This window comes from Dromiciops gliroides, chromosome 4 (assembly GCF_019393635.1).
Source record: "Dromiciops gliroides isolate mDroGli1 chromosome 4, mDroGli1.pri, whole genome shotgun sequence".
In the NCBI taxonomy this organism is placed as follows: Eukaryota; Metazoa; Chordata; class Mammalia; order Microbiotheria; family Microbiotheriidae; genus Dromiciops; species Dromiciops gliroides.
The window spans coordinates 495,171,806-495,199,692 of NC_057864.1; the positions used below are offsets into that span (position 1 = coordinate 495,171,806).

Consider the following 27,887-nt stretch of genomic DNA (forward strand, 5'->3'; position numbering starts at 1 on the left):
GGAGTGTGACATGAAGACCCCACCCCAGCCTTCCTGGGGTGGCTCTTGCCTCTAAACTGCTCAGATTCCAGGCATTCTCTCACCACTCCGTCACCACCTAATGCCTTCCTGAACCCCTCCCTCCCTCCTTCCTTTCCTTCTCTCCTCCCTCCCTCTCTCCCTCCGAGGCTGGTTGCCTGGACATTAAGGGCACCATTCAATGTTGTCCTTTTCCTCCACTACAGATGTAGCCTCAGCTCAGGCCTGGACAGATTTCTGTTCCCAAAGAGCAAAGCTAGTGAACATCTGCCTCCCTGATTGTAATTAGCACTTGACAAATGCATGTATACAAACGATGACACCATCTCTTCTCTGGCAGACTGCCAGTTGACGTTTGGGAAGCTAATTTTTACACAGGGTGATTTTGCTTAAGCTAAAAACATAAAAGCCCCTGGGGTGCGCTGTGGGCAGTGTCCTTCCTGCTCACCTGGTCCTTCCTGGGAGAACAGATAGGAGATGGGAAGAACTTCGTCCTGAGGGGGAAGGAAAGATGCCATCCCACCTCCAGCCTTTACAGTGGGAGCCCAGAGGCCCCCAGCCATGCTCGGAACAAGAGCACAAAAGGCCAAATTCCATGACCAAGAGATGGGGGGACCCCGAGGCCAGACAATTGCATTCCTGTCATTCCTTTCCCCCAAGAGATTAGAGGAGGAAGAGAGAGTGGACATAAAACAAAGCTCTCTTCCCAGATCACTGCACTGACAGTCCCTGGTGGTCATTAGCTTCAGAGGACAGGCACCCTGCCACAATCCAAAGACCCCCAGACCTAGAATCTGAGCTGCTGGTTTAAAATCCCCTCTTGGACACCTTCTGCTTCTGGGCAAATCACTGATCTTCTCTGGACATCAACCAGTTCCTAAAGTGCCTGCTGTGTGCCAGGCACTCTGGATAAAGAAAGAGGCAAACGTTAGTTCCTGCCCTCTAAGAGCTACAATCTGGTAAGGTGATTGTGGGGGTGGGGAATGGGGAGGGTGGGAAGCAGTTTCCTCATTGGTCAAATGAAAGATTTTATAGGATGCCAAGCAAGGAGGAAGCTGGACAGAGGCTCAGGGGTTAACCTGCATTTTGGGGGAGAAGGGCCTGTCCCAGATCCAGCAAGTCTCACTCTTTCTCCTCTGAGAGTTACTTTTCCCTGATGCCTCCCTTGCCCCTCCTGCCTCTCAGCTTGACTTAGCCTTTATCCTCCTATGCCCTTCTGTATTGCTGAATTCCCTTCCACTTTTCTGGATCTGTTTCTTGCCAGACCTTGACTTGTGTGGCACCATCCCAGTCCAGTGGGTAACCAGACACTCACTCCCGGGCATACCTTGTCTGACCTTCTGTTCCTGGACTGGAGTAATGTGGCACCCCAGTTCCACAGAGAAGAACCCCACTGCCTTCCTCACCCCAACAGCCACGCCCCTGACCATTGTGTTCAGCAGACAATGCCCCAGAGGCCCTTCCACATGCCTGAGAGAACAAACTGTCTGCCAACACTTGGGAAGCATCATTTCCATTCTGACAATCATGGTGCTTAACCACAAGGGATGCTTCTGTAAGCCTTTCTGGCAGGTTGTTCTAGGAACAAACATTGTCAAGCCTGTGTTCGCTTCCCCACTGGCCAGTCCCTCCTCAGGAGGAATCTTCTTTTAAGATATTCTGGAAAAGAGAGCAGTCACGAATGTTGTCTGGGCTTGTCTACCCATAGTTGGAATATGTGGGACTTGATTAGATGTTTACCCTGAAGCAGACAGGGCTCTTAGTGTCCTCTCTCCCCCATTTTCTCTCCCTCCCGAAAGTGTAAGATCTCACTTAGAAAGCTATACCCTTTCCCAGCTGTCAGAAACCTCTACAATAAGCTGCTCTCTCACTAGAAGACCATGACCACTCTGGGATTTAAATGGCTTCTGGAAATCTATATTGCTTTCTGAAGAACACAACCACAAAAGTCTGAAGGACACTGCAAACCCAGCTGAGCCCCCGGAGTCACAGACCAGGAGGATCAGCTCCTGTGAAACAGTGTCAGAACCAACAGGGACCCAAGGAACCAGCCCTTCCAAGCCTCTTCCTTGGGTGGGAGCTAAGATGGTGGAGGAAAGGCAGTGAGCTCTCGAACTCATGCACGATCACTCTCCAAAACATCCAAATAATGCCATAGCACAATTCCTGGAGCAGCAAAATCCACAGAAAAATGTATTGAAATCATATTCCAACCAAGGATGGCTTGGAAGGTCAGAAGGAGGGAGCCGATGTGCTGAGACAGGAGTGGAACCCAACCCTACAGTCGCCCTGACACAGATCCAGTCCCAGGAAGGCCTCATCAGAGAAGCAGACCCCCAGAGCCTCTGAATCAGCTGCAGCACCAGTGTTATCTGGAACTAAGCTCACAGTCTGGTGAGAGGGATGAACCCTTGGCAGGGGGGAGATTACAGGGGTCTCTGATGGTGCTGAGGCAGAATTTGGGTTTTTCACCCCTGCTGGGAACCAGGAGGTAGGCTTGAGTAGCAGTGGCCCAGGTGGGAGAGGGGCACAGGCTCGTCAGAGCTGACAACCACAACACACAAAGCTGGTTGATTAGCAAGTTGGTCTGGGGTCATCTACGGACCAGGGAACAGGCCAAGCAAGTGAAAAACCTATTCGTCCCTAAATCATACCACCTGGGACCTTCTGAAGCTTGGGACACTGCAGTCTAGAAACAGTGCCCTACTTTAAGGAGCTAAAATCCAAGGAAAAGATAAGCATACAGAGAAAGCTGAGGACCATAGAAAGCTTCTTTAGTCACAAGGAAGATCGAGGTGCACCCTCAGAGAAAGATGTCAACGTCAGGGCCCCATATCTAAAGCTACCAAGCCTCTTCCTTGGATAGAGGAGCAGCCCCAGGCTAGTCTGGCCCAGGGATGCCTGGTGAAAGGATCTCTCTCTCTCTCACACACACACACACACACACACACACACACACACACACACACACACACACCAGCTAGAACAGTGGAGAACTGCCTTTATTCTCAGACTCAGTTGATGTGTCGTTAGCTTTGCTGAATTGCTTTCTTTTGGCTTTCCTTTTTAACTTTTTGTTACAAGGGAACGGGTATGGCAAGTGGAGAGTGATGACACATGTTGAGAAATAAAGCTAAACACAAAAGATCAGTAACCAGTAGAAGAAAACTGAGACAATTGCATGGAAAACCCCCAATGGAGAGGATGATTTGGGTCCTGGGGTGTTGGGGCTGGCAGGGACCCCTGAGACCATCTAAATGAAGCCCTTCTTTTCCAGAGGAGAAATTGGGCACAAAGGGGTATGATGACATGTCCAAAGCCTCACAGTTAGTTGATGTCAGCACATAAACTCAGGCAATTGTGACTCGAAGGCCACTGATTTTCCCACTCTGCCATCAAATGAAAAGACATTTATAAAATATTTAACAGTGCTTGGCATATAGTAGGTGCTTAACAAATTAATAAATTTTATTAATAAATGTTTGTTTTCCCTTCCCTACCAAGATGCCAAATCAACATCACTAATTACCTCCTCCACCCCCAAGTTCTAGCAGTGCAACCACAATAAACCGTTTGAAGCACCTACTGTATACCACACACTGTGCTTAGCACCAGGGACAGAGATCAAAGACAGAAAGTCTCAGTCCCAGTCCTCAGAGAGGACCTTCTGCAGGGCATGATTGAACTTGTGCAGAACTACAAGTGAAAGTGAGAAGAGAGGCCACTGGCCACCGGCCACACTGAAGTCTGCTGCTGTTTTCAAATATCCAGCCAATCAACAAGCTCCCCCCCCCCAATATTTCCTGAGTCCCTGTAGGTCACTGAGGCCTGGAGTAGACAAGGGAGGCTTCTCAGAGGAGGTGAAAGTAGGAGGACCCCCAGGATTTGGATAAGGAAAGGAACTGCAGCAAGGGAAGGGTGCTCCAGGCAGGGCAAAAGGCAGGAAAGGGCACAGCAATTGGGAAGGGCTAGAGCCAGTACGGGCACTGCCATCTCCCTTCCCTGGCCCCCACACCCAATCATACCCTGCCACACCCTGCCATTCTACCTCAGCAATCTCCCCCAAATCCAGCCATTCCTTCCCTCCATACGTCTAGGCTTATTTGGACTCTCAGCCTTTCTGGCTCCAGTTGCTTCCTTTTCTGATATGTCCCCTGCACATCCCTCTTCTATTCAAAAATCTTTTACGGCTTTGCAATGACTATGAACTAAAGTACAAACTCTTGATCCTGGCATTCAAGGCCCACTAGAAGCTGGAACAATCCTGCGTGTCCAGCTTTCTCTCATTCAGCCACTTCTTGTTCAGTCTCTATTCCAGCCAAACTGGGTTATTTTGCTTTCTCCACAGTCGTTTTGAACTCTTCCATCTCTGTGCCTTTTCTCAGGGCCCCCTGTGTCTGAAGCATCTTTATTCCCATCTCCATCTGTTGGTATCTGCCCATTGATCAACCTTCAACCAAAGTGTCAATTCGATCTCTCATTCAAATTTCTCGTAGTTCTCTTAGTGCACTCTCCCTTATACTACAGTTACTTGTCAATTTGTCCTTTCCATTAGACTGTAAACCCTGGTGGCTAGCACATTGATTTTCTCATGTTATTTATGATTAGGAAGAGAGGAAAAAGGGGGAAAAGAAAGAAGAAGGGAGTGAGGGAGTGAGGGAGGAGAGACTGAAAATAATCCTCACTAGATTGGAGGGTGAGGGCTAAAGAACAGTGGTACAGAAAGCTGAGTGGGTAGGTGCAGATTATGGAGAGCTAAGAAAGCCCAGCAGAGAGATTTGGAGATTATATACGAATGGAAGAGTCAGTTCAGGTACTACCTCCCATGGGAATAGTTCTCTGATTTGCCCTCCCCCATTTGTTAGTGCCCTCACTTTCCTCAAATCTCCCAGACTTCACTTATCTTTACAGATGTTTCATCATGTCCCACCCGAGTAGAATGTAAGTTCCTTGAGGATAGACTCTGTTTCTTTTTGGATTTTGGTCCTTGCCAAATAGGCATCTAAGAAATTTGTGTTGAATTGCCATGGCTACAGGTGGTATGCAGGGGGAGCCATTTATGGCTCTTGAGTAGATGACTGACATGGTAGAAACAGAATGTGAGAAAGATGACACTGGCAGCAAGTGCTGGGCTGTGCCAACACGTGTCATCCTAGAATTGCGAATACATTTCTTAGAACTCGCCTGCTTTTCAGGGGTTTTTATTTTAAGCCTCTGAAAAATTACTAGAGCTCTTTGAATCAAACACAAGGCAGTGGGCAGTGCCAGTGAAGGGGGTGGCTTAAAACAACTAAGACTGGGAGCCTGAAGAAATAAGAAGGGCCTGAAATACATTATCACTGAATTGGGCATGTGATTGAATTCTACAAGGGCAGATACAAATGAGATGGTTGGGCCAGAGCCATGGGGCTGGTCCAGGAGTCAGTGAGTCAAAGATGTAGCAAGAACATCGCCAGAAAGCAGAGGATGCTCAAGATGGGCCCATTCTTAAAAGAATAAACCAATGCTTTACAAAAATCATGGCTTTATATTGGCTTGCTTTGCCATTTAAGTTTCTAAGTGCATTCTTTTATGTTTATTTGCCCTCTTAATGCAAATTAAAACAACTCTGAGGTATCACCTCACATCTATCAGAATGACAAATATAAAAAAAACCTGGAAAATACTGGATGTTGGAGGGGATGCGGGAAAGCTGAGACACTAATCCACTGTTGGTGGAGTTGTAAAAAGAGCCAACCATTCTGGAGAGCAATTTGGAACTATGCTCAAAGAGCTAGAGAACTGTGCATGCCCTTTGATCCAGCAATACTACTGCTAGGTTTATATGCCAAAGACATCCCAAAAAAGATAAAATGATGTATTTGTACAAAAATATTTCTAGTAGAAGCTCTTTGTGTGGAGGCTAAGAATTGGAAATCAAAGGAATGCCCATCCATTGGGGAATGGCTAAACAAGCTGTGGTATATGATGGTGATGGAATATTATTATGCTATAAAAATGACAAGCAGGATGATTTCAAAAAGGCCTGGAAAGACTTGTGTGAACTGATGTATAGTGAAGTGAACAGAACCAAGAGAATGTTGTGCACAGAGACAGCAATATTGTTGGAGGAAGAACTGTGAATGACTTGACTATTCTCAACAATACAATGATCCAAGACAATCCCAAAGGACTATTGATGAAACATACTATCCACCTCCAAAGAAAGAAGTTATATTGACAGAACAGACTGAGGCATGCTATTTTTCACTTTCTTTCATTTTTTCTTTTAATGAAATTTTCTTGTACAAAATGACAAATATGAAAATGTTTTACATAATCCTACATGTATAACCCATATCTGATTGTTTGCTGCCTTAGGGAGGGAGGAGGGGAGGGAGGGAAAGAGGAATAAAACTTGAAACCCCTTCCCCCGCAAATTTTTCAACCAGTCTAGGCCAGTGGATAAATCATGGGATAAGATTTTTCAAAGATATGGAAGATTGTTGGGGAAGCCGATTTTGCAGAAAGATGATAACTTCATCTTGAGCCGTGTTGAGGTCTATGTATGGTGGGGGAGGGGGGGAGTGAGGATAATACAATAGACTTACTACTTGATCCCAGAATAAGGAAATGTGGAGTACTATTAAAATAGCTGCACTTACCTCTTCTCCATTCCAGCTGAATTGACCCTGTTCCTGGAGAAGGGGAGGGAAGTAGGTGGAGAAGACATTCATGGCCAGAGCAGATCAGAATCTTGCCTCCATGTCATGATATTCAGCTCCTGTCCCCTTCCCCTTGACTATCCCTGAGAAAGAACACGGAGTGAGGATGACCCCTAATGAGCCTTTTGGTTCTAGATTCAGAATGCTATGAACTAGACTAGAATAGGCTTTATGGTGGGAAGCAAAGATGGCTTGGTAGGTTGTGGGGAGGTAAAAGCCAAGCAGAGGAGTTCCAACTTTATGGTCCAGAAAATGGGAGCCTTTGATAGTTTTTGAGCAGGGAAGCAACTCAATGAAAGCAGAGAACTGGCAAGATATTTGTTCATGGACAGCAGAGTGAGCTGGAGTGGGGAGACTAGAATTGATAACAACCTGGAGGTTACTTCCATAATTAAAGCCTGACATTTTGAGGAAATGGGACAGAAGGCTTAAAATGGGAAAGAATTACAGATGATGCAAAATTTTATAGCTTAGGAATCTGACAGAAAGAGGGAAACAATGACAGAAATGGGCAATCGTGGATGTGAGCTGCTTTGGGGGCACGTTGAAGCTACTATTTAAGAGTCACCATTACAGAGAAAACAGAAAGCCACAAGGATGGATCAGATGTTCAAGGCAGGGGCCATATCTGTAAAAAGAGAAAACCAAGGGGCAGCTAGGTGGTGCAGTGGATGGAGCACCAGCCCTGGATTCAGGGACCTAAGTTCAAATCCAGCCTCAGACACTTAACACTTACTAGCTGTGTGACTCTGGGTAAGTCACTTAACCCCAACTGCCTCACCAGAGAGAGAGAGAGAGAGAGAGAGAGAGAGAGAGAGAGAGAGAGAGAGAGAGAGAGAGAACCAAAGGCTTTTTTTGCGGGCAATGAGAGTTAAGTGACTTGCCCAGGGTCACACAGCTAGTAAGTGTCAAGTATCTGAGGCTGGGTTTGAACTCAGGTCTTTCTGAATCCAGGGCCAGTGCTTTGTCCACTGCGCCACCTAGCTGCCACCAATCAAAGGCTTTTTTAGAAGGAGTTGTTGGGGAATGCCCACTAGAGAAAGAACTACCAGGGAATTTCTAAAGTGCCCAGTGGTAGGGGGCAGTCAACAATATCCAAGGTCATTGAGAGGAGGCCAGTGGATGAGAGTGAGATAATATTTTCTTTGCCTTTGCCAAAAGATGACATCTGAGAGAGCTGCTTTCTCGCAAAGTTAGCAGGGGATGTGGCTCCAGAAAGTCCTGAACATGACTACTGCTGAAGGAGACTTATAGGACAGTATTTTTCTCCTACATGTATCCATTAAATCTTTCCTTCTTTTGGCTTCAAGGAGCTCTAGACACTTTAGCAAAGTTGTCCTGTCAATCCTCCCAAGCCCCTACCTGACTGTGGAGGGACAGGTGGGATGAATCCATTTTTATAGATGGAGAATGGCCGAACAGAGAGGGGAAGCCATTCCTCTAAGGTCACATGATGATTCAATGATGGAGCTGGAAATAGAACACGCTGGTGGAGTCCCAGCCCAGTGCTTGGCTTCACCAGAGCATGCTGCCTCCCACCAGAAACCTCTCCCTTGACTTTCCACTTACCCAGAGCCAAATTAATGAGTGGGAATGATGAGAACATCCACAAAGCTCTGCTCCAGGCAGCTGATGAGTTCCAGCTGAGGCTCAGCTGGATCTGGCTCAGGCTTAGGTTCATGCCCCAAAAGAAGGTATAGACAGATTTGGTGGAGTGGTGAGGCAGCCTCATTGCCACTGAAGGGTTGAGTGGGACCCTTGAGACAGCTGGGACAAATCAAATCCTTTTCCTTAATCAGAGGGGAAAGAGAGTATCAGGACTAATTGACAGAGCTTGTCCTCTGAAGACCCAGTGAATGCCTGGGTCACAGCCCACTAAGCTCCCTGTTTTGGGGGCTAGAAGTGGAAACACCACATCTCCAAAGAGTGATCAGTCTACATCGGATGATAACCAAACAATTGGATTTTGTCCACAAGTTAGTGCCAGAGGATTGGCTAGTGGCCATGAGGGCTAGATGTGTTCAGAGGAAGAGGGCATCCCTGTGGGCTGCAGGCAAGTCTGTGCGGTCACCACAGAGGAAGCGAGGCTTGGCCAGACACATAAATGCCAGCAGAACCTCATAGAAGCTGAGCTGAGATGTTCTCTTCTGGTTCTGGACTTTCTTCTTGGGCCAGAGAACTCATCCAGCTCCATGTGCCCATCCACTACTGGATGTCAGACAAGTGCACATTCAGAAGAGTGAGGTCCCTAGGGGGGGCGGAGCCAAGAGGGGGGGCGGAGCCAAGATGGCGGAGGAGAGGCTGTGACTCCCACAAGCTCCAGATAAACCTGTCCATTCACGCCCAAATAATGCGGTAAAAATCAAAACCCAGAACAGCCTAATGCACATAAGAACAGAGTCAGAAGAGTGAGGTCCCAATGGTGCCTGTGTGCGATGGTGCTCCAGTCTGATTTCTCAGTCTATTCGGAGGGTGCTGTCTTTGAAGTGAGAGGAGCTGGGTTAGAATCATTGCTCCTCCCCCTCCCCCTTTCTCTCTATGCACCCTTGGGCAAAGTCACGAGGCCCCTTCTTGGTAAAATGAGTGGGCTGGGTTGCACAGCCTCTAGGGCCCCTCCCAGCTCTGATCTCCATCTCTTGTCTAAAACCATCTCCATTCCCCTGAGTTCCACTCCTGGGCTCTCATCTTCCACCAGAACTGCCCTCAATCCCTCAGGCTGAGCCTTTCCCAAGAGGAGAAAGTGATTTTCACAGCCCACATTGATCAGGGAATTCAGGAGGCTAGGAGAGAGTGCAGCTGAGTCACACCCAGGAAAAGTGAACATCCCTCCCTTCCCACTGGGACCCATTCTGACCAGTCTCCCTGAGTCCCCAGTGGGGCCCCAGAGCCGCATTCCAACCCTGCTGCCTCCTGGCAGGGGAAAGACAGACACAGAGAAGGGAAGAAGGAGAAAAGCAAAGACTCACGAAGGGCAAGTAGAGAAGAAACAAGGGACTTTCTGCCTCCCTCTCTCATTTGCACAAAAGCTCAAATATGTGTCAGTGGGAGGGAACCCATCTATGTCAACAAGAAATCGAGGCTAAACGCCTTAGGATCAAATATTGGAAGATGAAAGGGACCTTTGAGGCTATTTGTCCAACCTCCCATTCACCCCAATAATCATCTCTACACTGGAGATTAAAGCTGGAGGAACCTTAAATGGCATCTGGTCCAATCCACACCTCAGAGAGTCCCTGAAACAACCCAGAGTCAGAGATTAAGGACTGGAGGGCTCCTTTAAGCATTCCTTGCCCAACCTCATTTTTATAGGGGAGGAAAAGGAACCCTGGAAAGGTTGAATGACCTGCCCACCATCACCCAGACAGGAAGGGGAAGAGCTTCGACAGGAGACCATTTTCTTGGACTCTGTCTGCAGTGCTCTCTCTACCTACTGCACCACACTGCCTTTCATTGCTGGCAGGTGGTCATATAGCTTCAGTATGAAAACTTGGTGAAGGAAAGCTCACCACCTCACAAGGTTGCTTATTCCATTTGGGGACAGCAAAAATGTTTAGAAAGTCTGTGGGTTTGTTTCCTATATTGAACTAAATCACAGAATTTGACATCTGGAAGAGATCTTAGTGGCAACTGGTCCAACCTACACCTGGACAAGACTCTCTTTGACAACACCCTAAGAGGTGGTCCATTTATCCAACCTCTTCTTGAAGACCTCCAAGGACAGGGCACTCACCACCTCCAAAGGAAGGCAGGAGTCATTCTAATTATTACAAAATTTTCTTTTTCCTTGCAACAAACTTACACGTTCAGCATTTCTCCCAGCCCTGCCCTTTGGGGTGAAGTAGAATGAGTCTCATCTGGTTTATATGAGAATTCTGCTCTAAATAGAAGAGAACCCTCCTATCCCCCATCCCTCCCCTGACCCAAGCCCTTCTTCAGAAAAATCAGCTCTTTCTCTCAACTCTTCTCAGTTTGGATCTTGGGGATCTCTCACCAGCTCCATTATCCTTCACTAGATCTTCTCCAGCTGGTCTAAGCCCATCCCAACATATGACCCCCACCCATAGGTGGCATACCAACTGCTCCAGACTAGTTCTGGATGGGGCAAGGATGGCAGGAGTCAATGAATGAGCTGGAGGCATTGAAGGTGGTGGAAAAGGCACAAAGAAGTGGCCCCACCCTTGACCTTCCAAAGGGACCCAGGAAAGAAACATGCATGCCTGACATGGTCTAATATGTGGTCCTCTCTCAGGAAACTGTTGGCAACAAATAAACATTGTGGTGACCTCCCACCAAACCATGCCCCTCCCCATGCCTGCACCAGCTCTGCAGGAGTCTTCCAAGTCTGCATCCCAGACATCAATCAATTGATAAACAAGCATTTGTTATGCTTCTATCACATTCAGGTTACTGGGGACACAAAGACAAAATGGAGAACGCTTTCAGGGAGGTTACCTTGTCGGGAGGGATAGGGCATATTTACAAATAGGAATGTGGAGGCCATATGCAAGGTGAATAACAAGTGATGTCCTCCACAAAGTCCTCCTCCAATGTGTTGCTGCGGGGTGGTGGTGTAGTAGATTCTCGAAGGTTGAGGAGGTAGAGTATCATAACTGACCAATTCTACCAGGCTGGAAGAACTCTGAGGGTGGCCCAGGTCCAGCCTTGTGATCCCAGAGAGGTTGGAAGTTAATGGGGTTCAGGGATATCAAAGAGGGAGACTCTTAGAAGAGATGGCAGGCAGTGTGTGAGAGTCAAGTTTCAAGAACAGCAGCTGCTTTTGGCCTGCAGATGGGCTTCCTCACTCTCTTGATACCGGAACAAAGACAAGAACAGGGGATAGAGTTGAAGGTGGTGGATTTGTATTATGTGGGAAGAAAGGTGGCTTGTGATGACCTCAGTGTTTTTTCAATAAAGTACAAGGCGAAGTCCTCTGCCAAGAGGGAGGGAGACTTGAGGAAGTCTAGAAGAGCTGCCGAGGCGGGGGGGGGGGGGGGGGGGGGGGGGGCTGTCACACAATCGGGAAGCAGATACACTTAGCTCCAGGGTACTTTCTACAGCTTGGATCTGCGTCTCCTAAGGAGGCTCAGAGTGCAAATAGCCCAGGGCTGGGGTTTGGGAAGAAAGGAGCAGTGACAGGACAAGGAGAGGGAGCTCAAGGGTCAAGGCCAGGAAAGGATGAACAGTGTCAGATTTCGAAGGGGATAATGTGAGTCGAGAGCAGAGAAGAGATTCAGGAGCAAAGCCCAGGCAATGAGAAGCCTAGGAGGCTTGGGGGGGGGGCAGTGAACAGAGCTCTGGATTCTGGGTGGGGAAGGCTCGTGGGGGCTGCCAATGTCCAGAAGATGGCCATCCTTGCTCTCTTTTCTTCTTCCAACCCCAGAGATGGCATGGGGCTTAAAAAGAGGAAAGAACAAGACCAAGAAGGCACAAGTTGGCCATCACTGTGTGTTGCGTGTACGCATGTGTGTGCATGTACGTGTGTGCTCTCATTGGATTTCCCTGTGAAGTCTAACCGTGGTTGTTTGCCCTCCTAGCACATTGTGGGGCTGAATGTCATAGAACCACAGATTTAGAGATGGGAGGGGTCTTTGAGGTCATTGAGTACAATCATTTGTTTTTTAATTTTGTAGGGCAATGAGGGTTAAGTGACTTGCCCAGGGTCACACAGCTAGTGTCAAGTGTCTGAGGTCAGATTTGAACTCAGGTCCTCCTGAATCCAGGGCTGGTGCTTTATTCACTGAACCACCTAGCTGCCCCCTAGTCCAACCATTTTTAAATGAGAAAATTGGAGCCCAAGAAACTGGTTCTCTCTGAAGGAACAACTGATAGCCTCAGAGTAATCCCACAGGGATCAGAACCCCTGCCTAACTTGGGGTGAGCAGCACGGTCTTATGCAGAGCTACTCATATGTGTGGTCTCTTCAGCAACTAATGAAACAAAGGACTTGTGGCATCTCCTAGACACTCAGAATGTCAGAAGCAGCCCTGCCTGGATCTAGGAGCTCATCTAACTGCCCAGTTTTCCAGAGTCAGAGTGCTATACCCAGGGGACAGAGTTAACTTGGGGGACTCCCAGGACTGGCCATCTTGCTGGTCTAAGGATAGATCACTGGCGTTGGGGTTTGGAAGTGCTTGGGTCATATATTGACCTACACTTGATGGCTCTGTGGCCATGGGTGAGTCATTCTCCCTATGTATACCTCAGTTTTCTCATCTGTAAAAGGGAGAGGGTCATCAGAACTGTAATGCCTAAGGCCCAATGAGACAGTGTCTATAAAGCATGTCTGTCAGTGTTGGTCTATCATATTGTGGTGTTCTTACCTTATCACTCTAACTGTGGTGACATCAGGCTTTCATGGAAGCCTGATATTAGACCGAGGCTGGGGCAGAGCTTCTCAGTGGCATCCTAAGGTCTCTGGCCAATTCAATTCCACAACCATTATTTATGCTGTTGCTCTGTTCCAGGCACTGGGGAACTGGCATTCAGGAGACAGATGAGAGTTGCCTATATAGACTTGGGAGCCAACAACTGAATGTGGGTGAGTGGCTGGATCATGGGTAGAAAAAGAAGAGAAGAGACCTTTGGACAGCACCCTGGTAAATAGACACATTTATGCAGTGGGAGATGAACAGTGATCATAGGCTCTTAGATCCAGAGATTGGAAAGCCCTCAGAAGCCACCTAGCCAACAGCCCTGTTGGCAGTTGAGTGGCTCAGTGATTTGCTGGAGGTCACACCAGTGGTAGGAGGATGACTTGTCTAGAACAGGGCAGGAGCCAGAGAACAGAGGTGGCCCATTGCATGAGCTTGGCTCCAAAGCCCCTTGTGTTTTGTTTGCCCATCACCCAGGCTCCTTCCCTTTGTCTCACCCTGGACTTGGATCCTTTGGGCTCCCACTATTATGGAAACACCTTTCCCATCCTCCCTTTACACCACCTCATCCTGTACAGTCTTCATCTGTTTTCCCCTAAACTCTCCTTCAAGAATCTGCTTCATCTATGAGAAAATCAGCAGCCCAGGCCCATTTCTCAGCCTCTGAATCACATTGTCCAACAGAAAGCATTGGGTGGGTTCTGAAGCCTTGCCTTATTTAAGTGTTGTCCCAGGTCCTTGCCAGCATGCCACAATGGGCCTCACCCCTGCAGTCCATGATAAGTGACTGAAAGAAGGAAACAAGCTTTTATTAAGGGCCTACTATGTGCCAGACCCTGTGCTAACCACTTCACAAATATGATCTCATGGGATCCTTAGCAGCCCTGGAAGGTGGATGCTGCACTAAGAACTTGGTTTTGCCACAACTGACCAAGAGAATATGGGCTCAAATCCTACCTCTGACACTTCTCAGGGAGTCAGAGAGCAGGTATTATTTCCTCATGGTGACATAACTAGTAAAAAGTGGCAGAGGGGCAACTAAGCGGTGCAGTGGATAGAGACCTGGGTTCAAATCCAGCCTTAGATACTTCTTAGTTGTGGGACCCTGGGTAAGTCACTTAACCCCAATTGCCTCAACAACAACAAAAAGGTGACAGAAACATGACTCTTTGGATCCAGGCACAGAGAATGAAGGAATCTCAGGGGTGATCTAGCACCAACCCCTCATTTTACAGATGAGGAAACTGATTCCCTGGAGGCTGGAGACTGCCCCCTGGCTCCCCAGGTAGGATCCCCAGGATCTCAGAATTAAAGCTGGGAAGGGTCTCAGTAGTCATCTCATCCATCTCTGTCATTTTACAGAAGGGGAAACTGAGGCCCAGAGTGGGGGAAGGGCTCATCAAGGTCTTACAGGATGGGAGTGGCAGGACCAGGATTTCGTCCCAGGCTGCCATCTTTTCTTTTCCTTCTTGCAAGAATGAGACATTCCCGAGGCTATGGGGAGACTGAGTCGAGTGTTACCCATGTCACAGAATTCTAAGGGAAAGAGGTTCTGCTGATGCCTTCTGTCTCGTTGGCACAGACAGTCCAAGCATTCTACAGGGAAGAAGTGTGGGCTGAGGAGCCACAGAGCAGGCCTGGACCTCTCCAAACAAAGCCACTGCTTCCACGTGTGTGTCAGAGGTGGGAAAGCAGCGCCCCTGCCCTCTGCCATCAGGGCCACAGTGTCTCTCAGCCTGAGACACCTCCTGGAGTCTGCAGCAGCTTGAGGGATGAAGTCAGAGAATGGGAGCCATCCTAAAGGAGGGTGAGTCAGAGCTGCTGTGTCGGCCCCACCCACACAGCCGCACAGAGGAGCCCGGCAGGAGCCGCTGTGGAGTCTGGCATGGCTGCCCCTGCCACCCACAAGCAGGTGTGTGTGGGCAGGATGGAGCCAGAGGACTATGCCCATCCAAAGGCAGAGTGAGTCGGAGCTGCCGTGTTGACCATGGAGAATCCAGGCCAGGAATGGCACCCCAATGCAGGGGGGAGGGGTGCATGGCTCTGAAGCCCCTGCAGGCTGTCCCTCCTCTGGGCTGCTCCCCAAGCACCGCCGGACCCCCTCCCATCTGCTGGAACTGAGGCTAATCTTAGCACAGATGAAAACCCAGGACCACCGATTTTTTAGGACTCAGGAAGAAAGGGTGGGGCCAGGAGGAGCTCTTCTAAGTCTCTCAATGGTCCTTCAGCTGGTCCCCCCCCCCACCAAAGTCAGCAGCCTCCGAAAGCAGGTGCCACCCAGGAACCGAAGAAGAATCTTCTGTCTTCTAGGAACTAGACCCTATGGGCATGGCACACATATATCCACATGTATATGCACACATGTGTGTACGCATTGATACATCACATGTATGCATATGCAAATGTATGTATGCGCACATACACATATACAGTTATATACCACATGCACACACATATGTACATACATACATATATACATATACAATGAATATGTTGTTCTCCTTTGTCCTTTGTTCTCAAAGAGGGTTGTGACATCAGGAAGTGATATCATGACATTCAATGAATGGGATTTAAGTGAGGCAGGGCTTTGCAAGGTCACCAGCCTCATTCTCTCCTCCAGAACCATCTGAGTCAAGATCTACATCAGGACGACTGGAGATGGCCCTGGATGTTTAAGGCAATTGGGGCTAAGTGACTTGCCCAGGGTATGTCAAGTGTCTGAGTCCAGATTTGAACTCAGGTCCTCCTAACTCCAGGGCCAGTGCTCTATCTACTGTATCACCTACCTGCCCTTCATATATACTCATACACATATATGTGCACATATAAACACACATGCACACACATTTATATGTCTATCAGTCAGTAATCACTTATCAAGTGCCTACTTTAGCTCGTGGCACTGGCTGCTGCCCACCCAGGGCACACAAACACACAAGAAAAGAGAAACCCCTCCCCACACACAGACACAATACCTATTCATTTTTGGCTCAGAGAACAATGAATGGATGCAACAATCAGTGTACTTCTTTTGTGAAATACAAGTGTTGGCTGAAGACAGCCCTAGCATTTAACTTAGGCTGCCGATCATGGAAACAGATGACACAAAGCAAGGTAAAGAGGTGGATTTTGTTCCCTCAGACTGAACCTATGATTTCATGTGTGGGGGACTCCTGTACAAGGAAACTTTCTCTACCAGTGCAGGTAGCCACCCTTTCTTCAGCTTAGGTTGTTAGGGAAAGGTGCCCAGGACCCTGAGAGGTGAGGTGACCTGCCCAGGGTCACTCAGTCAGTAAATGACCCAACCTCTGTCTCCCAGATCCAAGGCCGGCTCTTTGTCTGTTACACGGGCACTATTGTTCCTGTGTATAAAAATAATCCAAACATCCTAGTAATTATTCACATGCATGATTTATTCACAGGGATTGATGACTTCATGGGAGGAAAATATCTATTTTCCAAAAGCACCCCGCCCATGACCTTTGCATTATCATCTTTATTGATTGTTCTTCCCACGTGGGAGGTTGGTAACTAGTTACAATGCACCGACCAACGCCATACACATAGATAGATACCTCAGCTGCTAGCCCCACCCACATCTCTGCCATGCTGTGACCTTCCTTTTCCCATAAGCTGTTGGGTCCCCACTGCCCTGATGTCATTAGCCATGGTGGGGATGAACTCTTTAAGCCCAGGCTATGACCATGAGTTCAGCTTCTGAGCCATAAGCAAATTGCCAATCAAACACTGGTGCCAAATGGCTGCTCTGTTAAAGCTGCATCCCCCAAGCAGCCTGAGTGACCAGTGGATTTCTGCTGTCCAGCTGGCCCCTCCCCCAAGCAGCCTTGGCCTGGCCGTCTGGCCCTGGGCTGCATGGGGTCATCTGAGTCATCAAGGACAATGTTAGAATATTATATCAGTTAAGTCATGTTCTGACTTCTAGACACAAAGGAGGCACCACTCCCCTAAAGGGGCCTGGACAGATCCAAGAGTCTACCTTTCCTGAGCCTGGTCATGACAAGCTCCAAGAAGGAAGAGATCAGGAGTGACTTGATAACTTCTTTATTCTTGTTCTGGAAAACCCCAAATGCTAAGCAGTTACTGAGCTGCCTTCTCCAAAAGCAAATAAACAAACAATTGATGAGCAAATCTCTCAGGTTTATTAAAAAAAATCTTTACTAAGTATGGCCAGTAAGTCAAACTGTCACCAAACTAGCTTTCAGTTGGTTTAAGCTTGAAGAAGTATCAGATTTTTAGAGCAAATTGCAACCCCATCTGCTTCCAGTGGATACACAAAAAACCCCAAACCCCTAAAATGTCCATGAGCCTTGAGATGCCCCCCCCCTCCAGACGTATCAGTCTGGTTTTTCTGGGCCAACATCAGAAGAAAGCATTTCAGCACTCTGAGATGTCAGAGGCCAAAGGGGTCCTTAGGCAGAGGCAGCTCCCTTTGTAAGTTCTCTCTTTTTTCACATCTGGATTTTCTCTCCCAAAAGAAACCCCTAGCTTCCATGTGAATGGGTTGTGCTCCCAAGTTTTCTTTATGAGTCTATGAGCCTAGACTTCGTTCTCCCATTTAAAAATGATGACTTGGACTCCCAGACTACTCCTCAATTCAATTCAGCGAGCATTTATTAAGGGACTACTGTGTACAAACAGGACATCTGCCCTTTTCCAGCTTTGCGGTGTCTCTCCTATTCTTCACAATCTTTCAGACATCAGCTATCACATCTGCCAATTCTTTACCAAAGGACTTAATTCACCTGCACAGATGACCTGAACTCAAGGGTAATTGGGAGCTCTGTTGCTGTCTGCTTATCTCGGAGACCAACTCCCTATTAGTGTTAGAATTGTTTTACCATCATTTCCAGTCCAATGATCCTTCTCTTTGGCAGGGAAGGCAGCATGAAGCCACCTTCTCTCTGCTCCTCTGACCATGGACAGTTCTCAAGGGGACCTCTGGAGCTACTCAGAGCTATCCTCTCCAACCTCAGTTCCTCCTGAGTGCTTGCACTCCTGATGCTTTTCACACAGGATGGAGCTACCCTTCTGCCAGTGAGGCAGGTGGGCCATGACCCAGAGCCCAGGAGTGTTGGCCACTGGGTTGGGCATCCGACTCAGGTCCTGGTGCCCACAGCTCATGGGGCAGTGACTGAGGAGAAGAGGGTGGAGGGTTGGAGAGTGTCAGCAGCTCTTAGCATGGATGAGTTGTTCATAAGTCAAAGGGTGATGAGTCAAGGACTCTCTGCATCACTGGATAACATCATCTGCTGAAACATCATTCCATGAAATTGTCTCAGCAGGCAAAAGGCCTGGGAAGCAACTTAGCCAAGTCTGCTTGCCATGGAGAAATCAAACTAGGTCTAGTGGGGACCCTCCTTCTTTTATCTCTTCCATTCTCCCCAACAGGGCAATGCCCAGTGTCCTGCCCATTCCACTTCTCCCTCAACCCATCTTCTCTATGGTGGTGAGAAGCAGCCCTGGAACAACTCCACCTGACTGCTTCCAGTAAGACTCATGCTGAGAAACAGCTGGGGAGAAATTTAGGTGACTTGTCAAGTTCCCAAACCCTTGGGTGAGGGGCAGCTAGGTGGCGCAGTAGAAAGAACACCGGCCCTGGATTCAGGAGTACCTGAGCTCAAATCTGGCCTCAGACACTTAACACTTACTAGCTGTGTGACCCTGGGCAAGTCACTTAACCCCAATTGCCTCACTTAAAAAAAAAAAAGGCCAAAGCCCTTGGGTGGGAGATAACACCAGAGCACCTCTGGACTCTGGTGTCTCAGTGCTTCTGATCTATGAGGAAACCTCTGTGAGACTAGTGACCACAGAACCCACAGCGTGAAAAAGACCAATCATTGCAGGTCCCAAGGCTGGCTCTGAATCAAAGCTACAACAGGAAAGAGCTGCCTTGTCTCCTCAGAGGAGGACTCTGGAGCATCTCCTTAGCAATGCTGGGAAGTGGCCCATGACACAGACGAACTTTTTGTGGTCTGAGGATGTCCACTATATAGAGTGGACCGAGGAACCTCAGCAGAAAGGATCATTGCCTGCTTGGACCTACACAAAACTATGGGAGGGGCCACACAATGAACCCCTGCACCACAGCCAAGGACTGGGGCCATTGGATCTCTGGGAGAGAGGTGCCCCCTAGGGAGGGTCTGCTTTCTGTGGCATTCTGCAGAGAGCTTGAGAAGGTGGCTTGGTCATAAATAAATGGTTTTCATTCTTTGAGTTCTATGAAGTGTGTGTTCACAAAGGGAGTTAAGGACAAATACAAGAGCCACCATGTTGGTATCCTAGACTATCTGGGTGGGGGCAATAGGACAGAGAGAGGAGAAATCCCCCAAGATTTGTGACTCTGAAATGAAGGTGACTGAAATGTGTATACATAGGAGACAACATTGAAAAGGACACAATTAGCATCTAAAATTGGATAAGTATATTAAATAATATTCTAACTACAATCCATAGAAGTAGAGATGGGACCTGTGATTCTATTGTTCTTGGAAGCCCCCACCACGCCACCGATAAGGAAGCTCTCTCTCCAAATGCAGACCTGAACTTGTCAGAAAATTCAAGTCTTCCAGACTTCCCTGGGTCACTGAGTGGTCAGAGGTGTAATTAGAGCCTAGGTCTTCTTGATTGAAGACCACTTGCCTCTTACTCAGAATATACATATAATATTAAAATATTCATCCCTATTATTTCACTTTATTTTTATCTTTTTAAATAGATTCATGTTTTCTTTGGAGAATACACTCCCCCCCATTCATATGGGACAGACCCTGGGGGAGTTTGAGCACAGCTGGGCACACTGGCAAGGACCCCCCAGGGCTATTCTGGGAAACCATTGCATCCAGAAAGCAAAAGTGATGGCTCACCCTGATTCCCAGGTGGTGGGGGTGTTTGTTCTTCACCTTCCAAGAGGACCAATGACATCATGTGTGATGTCCTGACTCACACATGAATTAGATTGAAGCGAGGCAGAGGCATCCAGAGTCATCAGCCTTACTCTCTCTTCTAGAGTCATTGAAGTCCAGTGGCAGGACAAAAGTCAGGATGACTGGTGATGACACATGATGCAGGAGATGACCTGCATCTTCCATGTCTTACAAAGCTTTGAGCCCTCCACAGAACCTGCTTCAGCCTCCTTCAGCACCATTGGAAAAGGATTGTTCTTATCTACCCATCCTGCTGGGTGAAGCCTTCACACGCTTTGGGTAGACATTTACCCTAAGTCACCGATGGATCTGTGGCCCATTGTGGTCCATTACCCTCAACTTGGTTTAGCCCATCTGCCAAGACTATTTACTAGGTGTGGCCTCAGTGCAGGCTACAGCTTCCTGGAACCACAGGTAAGAGTCCAATGCCAGCTGGACACCAAAGGTGGCTGAGCAGCCCTCACACCCGAGGTGCTAGTCCTCCCTGAACACTCCAAATGGCACAGGCCCTGGAATCAGGGGGGACCTGAGTTCAAATCTGGCCTCAGACACTTACTAGCTGTGTGACTTTGGGCAAGTCACTTAACCCTGTAATTGCCAGGTATTAAAGAAGAGGAAAGATTTTTACTGATCACTCAGTGGCAGCGGAAAGGGTCTCTGCCCAGGAAGGACAGGGGGCCCAAAGCCTGAAAGGAGGGGCAGAGGCTTCCCTGAGCCTCCCTCCCATGTGTCCTGGCCTCCATCCACAGTTGGGCTGGGAAGCTCAGCTGTCAGTCATGTTGCAGGCACAAGGTAGGACCAGGTAGAAGCCGCCACAGAGAATGAGGATGAGGATAATAAATAATAATAGGTAGCATTTCTGTAGCACTGATGGTGTGCCAGGCACTGGGCAAAGTACTTGACAAATTTATTTCATTTGATCCTCACCACACTAGGATGCAGGTTCGATTGTGTCTGCATTTTACAGATGAGGGAACTGAGACAAATAGAGTCACACAGGGAGTGTCTGGTGCCAGATTTGAACTCAGGTCTTCCTGCTCCAGGCTAGTGCTCTGTGTACTGTGGCACCAGCCTGAGCCCCAAGTCCCTGACAAGGCATGGACACCCACCTGCCCCCACCCATGTGCAGCCCTCGCATTATCTGTGTGTGTCTAAGCCATGGAAAGAGGAGCTAGGACTCTGGCACTTTCACTGGCAAGTTGTGTCACCTTGAGTGAGTCCCTTCTCTTCTCGGGCCTCAGGCTCCTCTTCTTTAAAAATGAGCTGGATGACCTCTAAGGTCCCCTTGAGCTCCAACAGTCTCTGAGTCTGCATTTCTCCTGTCTGTTTTCTATCAGTCTTCCTCCCTCTCTCCCTCACTCCCTCATCCAATGCTATCAAGACTCATATTTTCAATAAGTCCCTTCTCTCTTCTGCCCCTGCCCCCACAGATCCTCATCCCTCAACCCTGGACTGTGGCAATGGCTCCTGGGGTGGGGTGTGCCTGCCTCAGTCTCTCCCCACTCCAGTCTATCCTCCATTCAGTTACCAAAGGGATTTTCCTGAAGCCCAGATCTGACAATGTCACCCCCTACTCAATAAACTCCAGTGGCTCCCTATCACCTTGTGGGTCAAAACCAAACTACTCCATTGGGCATTCAAAGCCCTTCATCAACTGCCCCCTCCTATCTCTCCAGGCTTCTCACACTTCACTCCTCACCTCATCCTCTTCCATCCAGCTGCATTGACCTCTTGGCTATTCTCATGCGACATGCCTTTTTCCTGGTCGTGCCCCCTGCCTGGCATCCTCTCCCTCCTCACCTCCACCTCTCGGCTTCCCTAGGTCCTGACAAGGCTCAGCTCTCACCCCACCTTCCGCAGGAAGCTCTTTTTTCCTTCCTTACCCCCATTATTGCCTTCCCTCTGAGGTGAGCTCCCATTTACGTGATCTATCCCCTGCTCTAGCTACATAGTTGTGTGTGTTGTCTCCCCCATTAGAGTGGTGGCTCCTTTAAGTCAGGAAGCAGAGTTTTTACCTTTTGTCCTATCCTTAGCCATTCCTCCAGTGCCTGGCACATGGGGACAGGTTAGTTAATACTTCCTGATTGGAATAAAGCATTAACTGTACATGGAGTTAGACCTAGGTTCAAGTCCTGCTTATAGTGCTACTAGTGTGACCTTGGGAAAGTCATTTAGTCTTAGTTTCAGTTTCCTCATCTGTAAAATGGAGATAATCCTAGCACCTAACTCGCGCTCTTGTTGTGGGACTTTGATGAGACCGTGCACACAAAGCAGTTTGCAGGCATTTAAATATCAGTCCATGTTCTTGTTATTAGACTGGAACCATCTCATGGCTGGGACCCATGAGCTCGCCCTCTTGCCTGCCCACAGTAGGCCCATAGTAGTGCCCAGTGTGGATGCTGCTGCCTTGTTATTGCCCCCTGACTCATCCAGCAGCCCCCCCCTTTTAGAGGAGAGGGGAGATGAGTAATTGGGTTCTTAGCTATATCTCTTCAAGCATCGATTGAGCCCTGTGCCCTGCTGCAGAACAGGTGTCTGGAGATCTGTTGTTGTCAACGATGAGGGTGATAATGATAATGACAGATATATTTACAGGATGCTCTTCTGTTTCTTCTGTTTCCTCAATCTTTTTTCTAAGCTGCATCTCATTTCCTGTGTTTACATTCCTGACCTTGCTCCTGTAAACAGGTGCCCCATTTGCCTCCTCGGTCCTCTGCCTTTACCCCTTCCTTTAAGGGCATTGCCTTTGCCCTCATGCCTTGTGCCAGCCATGGAGCTTGAATTCGGTTCAACATTTAACAAAGCCCCAACAGGGCATAAACACCACAAGCAGAACAAAAAGCAAAGAGAGCATGTGCCTTCATGGACTGTACAGTCTAGTAGGAGGAGGTGTTACACACATATGCAGTCTCTTTCTCTCTCTCTCTCTCTCTCTCTCTCTCTCTCTCTCTCTCTCTCTGTCTCTCTCATACACACACACACACACACACACTCACACACTCACACACAAATACACACGATCATGCCCCTTCTCACGGTAGCATTCTGAATTATTCTGAGTTTGATCCATGGAGGTAGCAGCGCCTCTGCCTGCTGCACTGATGACAGGTCCCTTCCCCCTCCCTCACTCTTTGGCTCAGGGTTTCAAGACTTACTGTAGATGAAATAATTCATTACCTGGTGGCTAACTTCAGGTCATATGTCTCTCTGAACTCAGCCAGGATGGTCTTTGGAAAACACACTGATTGTCTTTTTTAGGCTAATGCCCATCTTGGAATCACCTGCCAGAGCCCCTACTTAGTGTAGAAGTCAGGGTTGGCTCCACTTCATGAGCATAAAGGCCATGCCACAATACAAAAGCAGAATATAATAAGTATGTAAGGAAAGGAATCCCAGTGATGTGCTAGGAGAAGTCTAAGGAAGGAAGGAGCATTTTCAGTTGGGGCATGGAAGAGGGAGGATGTAGCTGAGTCTTGGAAGATGAGCCAGGATCCCAACAGGGGAGGGTGCAAAAGGATCAGCATAAGCAAGGATATAGAGGTGGGAAAGGGTAGGGCAGAGTCTTAGCTGGAAGGGCCCCTACATGACCACCTCCCTCATTTCTCAGAGCAGCAAACTAAGTCCTAAGCAATGAAGTGATTTCTCCAAGATTCACACTTAAAAACTGAAAGAGGCATAAAAGGATGCCACATTTTCTAATTGAGCCAGATGACAAAGTAGGGGACAGGGAACAGTGTAAGATTCGGTTAGAGAGCATGGTGCCACCTTGTGGAAAGCTCTGAACCATTTTGTAGGCAATGGGGAGCTATCAAAGGGTTTAGTGTGTGAACAGAACCTGTTAACAAACCTTAATGTTATTTTTGTGAAAATGTCTTCCATTCAAGCAGGACGATTTCAGAAAGGCCCGGAAAGACTTGTATGAACTGATGTATAGTGAAATGAGCAGAACTAAGGGAACATTGTGCACAGAGAGAGCAATGTTGTTGGATGAAGAACTGTGAATGACAACTATTCTCAGCGATACAATGATCCAAGATGATCCTAAAGGACTAATGATGAAACATATTATCCACCTCCAGAGAAAGAACTGACATTGATGGGACACAGACTGAAGCAGGCGATTTTCACTTTCTTTCATTTTTTTCTTTTATTTGAGTCTTCTCATACAAAAAAGATTAATATGGCAGTGTTTTACATAATTGCATATGTATAACCCATATCCAATTGTTTACCACCTCAAGGAGGGGGGACGGGAGGGAGGGAAGGAGTGATAACATTTGGAACTCAAAACTTGAAATTTTAAAAAGTTTATTATTTTTTTAAAAGAAAAGAAAATGTCTTCCATTCCCAGACTTCTGCATCCTAAGACACTATTGCCTCATACTGACCCCTCCCCTAAAGCATAAGCTCTCAGACGGGAGCTCAATGACCCGTAAACCATATGTGCTAAAGAAGACAGAGCTTCAGTGTACAGTCTTTTCCACACTGGGTACAAGGGACACCAGTGACCAGGAAGGGGACAGTACTGCTCCTGGCCCATCTTCCTTACACAGCTGCTCAAGGCACAGCTGGGGTCCCCTGGTGCCACACTTGCCTGGAGAGCCCTCACTCATTCACTTTCTTGCCAATCCCACATACACCCACTAGAATCATGCTCATGCCCAACCCAATCCTAAAACCAGCCCTTCCACCCTCCAATCTCACTGCAACGTGTACAATACTACCTCCCTTCCCCACTGTTTCCCTTTTCCCATCGCCAAATAACCAGCATCAGTGAGAATGTGATTTTCCTTTCCTCCTCTAAACCCCAAGGGAGCCCTTGGAGCTTTGCCCAGGGCTATTTACCCCATCTCCCTCCTAGCCCCTCCCCCATGCCACTGCACACACTTGCCACCCCTCCATCTTCCATGCTTCCCATAACCATGGATTCCTTGGGCCTGTTTTCTCAAATGGTGCCTTAATTTAATTGTGCCTCCAGACAGAGCTGGGCACACTATCATGGCTATAAAGGAAAGGGGTGGTTTCCAGTGACACATGTTGTAAGAACTGAACTGGAGAAGTTCCAGCAAATAGTGAACTAACATTTCAATCTGGAGGAGAAGTAACAAACACTTTGACAAACTCATTCAAACTCAGATAAGACTGATCAATGCAGCTGTGACAGTGACTTGATCAGAAAGTGGTGAGAGAGACCTGAGAGATTTAGGCTTTGGGGGTCTGAATGGCTGCACCTGCAAGGATATTTAGCTTAATTCTACTTGGCCCCAGAGGACAGAAGGCCAAAAGATGGGTGAAAGTTGCAGGGAAGGAGATTTGGGTTACATGAAAGAGAAAACCTCCTAATAGTAAGAACTGCCCCAAAGTGGCCTATGTTGCCATGAAAGGTAGTGAGCTCCCCATCCATGGTGGGTCTTCAAGCACAGACAGAATGATCTCTTGCCAGGTATGTAATAGAGAGGATCTTTAATTTGGTAAATGTTGGCCTAGATGGATCACAAGATCAAAGGAAAATAGATTTTAGATTTAGATTTAGATCTGGAATGGATGTAGATCATCCAGGGGATGCATTTTAGAGTAGAGGAGTTGAGGTCAAGAGAGTGACTTGCCTAAGGCCACATGGGGAGAAGCCAAGTCCCCAGTCAGGTTGGTGGTGAGGGGAGCATTCCAGGGATAGAGGAAGAAAAGGTCAGTGAAGATGGGACTCATTGTCCCAAGTAGAAGTCATGGCCTTTCCTTGGGCTCCCCCATCCTCCTCACTTTCCTCAGAGTCATCCCTCAGAGATAGTCAAGTCTGGTCCATTTTGCCTCCTAATCGTTCCCACCTGTGCCCTTCCCTACAGGCATGTGTCCAGCACCCTGGCTCTCTCCAAGACTCAGCTCAAGTACCAACCCTTTAAAACACCTTGCCTGCCACTTCCATTTGTTAGAGCCTGCCCTGCCTGCCCTGAAATCTCTCTATATATCATGTATTGATTCATTAACATGTGGTAATTTCCCTTCCCCCCCCCCAGTAAAATGTAAACTCCTCAAGGGCAGGGACTATTTCCATCTGTCTTTGCACCATCACCTCCTAGCACAGTACCTGGCACTTAGGAGGTGCTTAATTAAGTGTTGGCAAGGGTTTAAGAAACTGGCTGTCTACATGGATCTGAGCTTACATGAAGACGTGCGTTCCCAGTTTGACTTCCCAGTGTTTGGAGCTGACCTTGCCACCATTATTCTTTGGAATGGGCATCATGTGTGGACAGTTCCCACCCACTAGTGTGGCTTCCAGCTTAGAAACTGGTGCTCCTTATGTTGTAGCAAATAGCACACTTGTGGCCTTTCCCAACAATGTTGTACTATTACAAAGTAACAAACACTGGATCGGGAGCAGAAGTGACCTGGATCCAAATCACAGCTCTTACTAGTTGTGACACAGGCAAGTTACCCAATGACATGGCAACATCATAGGCTAAGAGCCTCCCTGAGTCTCACTTCTCTCCTCAGCAAAATGAATCTAATATCAAGGAGAGGCAGATAAAGGGTCATCCTCAGAGTCAGGAAGAGCTAGATTCAAGCCCTACTTCTGACAGATACTAGCTGCATGACTCTGGGCAAGTCCCTTTACTTCTTCAGGTTTCAGGTAACTCTTTGATGAAAAGTTACAGAAGAATAACTTATATGAAGTAGTGGGAGGAGTCCTCTACCCTGGTGAAATCATGGGTCCAGGAACAACAACAAAGTAACCAGAAGACCTAGTCTAGAAGGAGTTTGTGAGGATAGAAAAAAAAAATGTATACATGCATACACATATGCATACATGGCTATGTGTGTAATATGCTATGAAAACTTAGGTGGCACCATAGTGCACAGAATGCTGGACTTGGTGTCGGCAAGACTAATCATCCTGAATTCAAATCTGACCTCAGACACTTACTAGCTGTGTGACCCTGGGCAAGTCACTTCACCCTGTTGCCTCAGGCAATAAACAGTCCCTAACCTCCTGACCTTGTTCCAGAGACTGCTGCACAGCTGGACATGTCATAGGTTTTTTATATTTGAATGAATTTATGGAGATTAAAGCTGATCTCCTGGACGCTCAATTTAGCACAGCAGACAAGGTGCCAGCTATGGCTTGCTCCTCATCCCATTTCCACAAGGTTCTTATTTCTGATGCAGGGTCTCCTGGATGCTTTTCACCCCATGTGCTTTAGCAAGTCTTTGGTGCAGGGCCATCTACTAAATTGTTTATGGATCAGCACTTTTAGGTGAAAGAGGGATGTGCTTTCTTTGGTATATCCCTTTATGGGGAGCAAACTTCCCAGCAGCAGTTGTAATTATGAATGCTGTTGCTTTTCTTTCCATTGGCACCATTTTAGTCTTTGTTTAAAGAACGCGCTGCTCCTGGCTTTTTTTTTTGGCAGACTTAGGGCACTATGAGACTAGGCACTAGTGAATTCAGACTTTTTCAATATGTTGTCTGTTTTTACTGAACTTTTTATTCTTCATTATGAGGGAAATGTAGATGGCATATAAATAAAAGGTAGCGATAAAGTGTTCTTTTCAAACCTAAGTGAAATTAATTACTTTCTCCTGACAGAATACAGAGCAAAGATTGTAGTCACCGACTTATCTGCTGCATCAAAAACAACCTGGCATTTACCTCACGTTTCCTCACCTTGACATTTTCTTTTTATGGCTCTTTCCTTTTTTATACATACTTATACTTAAATTTTTAAATAAATAATTTGAAGGCAAAACCACAATCCTTAATGTTCACTTTGTTTCTTCCAATGAGGCTGATCGGGTTTTCAAAAGAATAGTATCATTCTTTGGTCAAGAGGGCTCCCCTAGAGTGCACCAAGAGG

General features: G+C 47.6%; 1 protein-coding gene across 34 annotated transcripts in view; it reads right to left on the reverse strand.

Annotated features, from left to right (window-relative positions):
• PCBP3 (poly(rC) binding protein 3) overlaps positions 1–27,887 on the reverse strand; it is a 384,627-nt gene that overhangs the window by 257,008 nt on the left and 99,732 nt on the right. Inside the window, exon 2 of one of the 34 annotated variants that reach the window (XM_044000402.1) lies at positions 6,663–6,805. The exons of the other annotated variants lie outside the window; for them this stretch is intronic. The gene's annotated coding sequence lies outside the window, so the exon portion shown is untranslated. The remainder of the gene's footprint in view (positions 1–6,662; positions 6,806–27,887) is intronic. 34 annotated transcript variants of the gene reach the window in all.